Below are 978 nucleotides of genomic sequence, written 5' to 3'. Positions count from 1 at the left end.
GTCTGAGACTGAGATTGAGTCTGAGTCTGAGTCCTACTGTCTGAGTTTTGAGTCTGAGTCCTACTGTCTGAGTCTGAGTCATACTGTCTGAGTCTGAATCTGAGTCTGAGTCCTATTGTCAGAGTCCTACTGTCAGAGTTTTGATTCTGAGTCCTAATTATGAGTCCTACTGTCTGAGTCCTGAGTCTGAGTCCTACTGTCTGAGTTTTGAGTCTGAGTCCTGCTGTCTGAGTCCTACTGTCTGAGTCCTGAGTCTGAGTCTGAGACTGAGATTGAGTCTGAGTCCTACTGTCTGAGTTTTGAGTCTGAGTCCTGCTGTCTGAGTCCTGAGTCTGAGTCTGAGACTGAAATTGAGTCTGAGTCCTACTGTCTGAGTTTTGAGTCTGAGTCCTGCTGTCTGAGTCCTGAGTCTGAGTCTGAGACTGAGATTGAGTCTGAGTCTGAGTCCTACTGTCTGAGTCTGAATCTGAGTCTGAGTCCTGAGTCTGAGTCCTACTGTCTTCGTCTGAGTCTTACTGTCAGAGACTGAATCTGAGTCTGAGCCCTACTGTCAGAGTCATACTGTTTGATTCTGAGTCCTGAGTCTGAGTCTGGATCGGCCTCAGACTGTCAGGATCTGGTTCAAGTTGATCTGGTTCAGGTTTCAGGATCTGACCTTGAGTCCTCCGCAGATGCTCCTGTGGTGACATGGATCTCAAACTCGGTGTTGGTGATGGCTGACTCTCCGCTCACCCTCTCTTGTTCGGTGGAGGGAAACCCTGAACCGACCATAAGCTGGAGCTTGAGGACGGCAGATGGTGGGTCTGAGCGGCGGGGGGGGGGCCGTCAGCTGGTCTTCAGAGCAGTGAGTCTGTCCGAAGCCGGACGCTACGAGTGTGAGGCCAGGAACAGCGAGGGGAACCAGACGGCCGCTGTGGACCTGACTGTTCACGGTAAGAGTGTAGCTCCTGTTTCATTTACTATCTCTGCAGGTAACCT

At 51.0% G+C, this 978-nt stretch overlaps 1 protein-coding gene across 1 annotated transcript in view; it reads left to right on the top strand.

Annotated features, from left to right (window-relative positions):
• Positions 1-978, top strand: part of vcam1b (vascular cell adhesion molecule 1b) — an 11,642-nt gene that overhangs the window by 2,902 nt on the left and 7,762 nt on the right. The gene's annotated exons all lie outside the window — the stretch shown is intronic.

Source organism: Seriola lalandi, unplaced genomic scaffold, assembly GCF_002814215.2.
Source record: "Seriola lalandi dorsalis isolate HSWRI2012SDOR001 ecotype SW California unplaced genomic scaffold, Sedor1 jcf7180002054722, whole genome shotgun sequence".
Lineage (NCBI taxonomy): Eukaryota > Metazoa > Chordata > Actinopteri > Carangiformes > Carangidae > Seriola > Seriola lalandi.
Note: the sequence above shows the minus strand (reverse complement) of the source record. Positions and strands in the feature narration are given on the sequence as shown.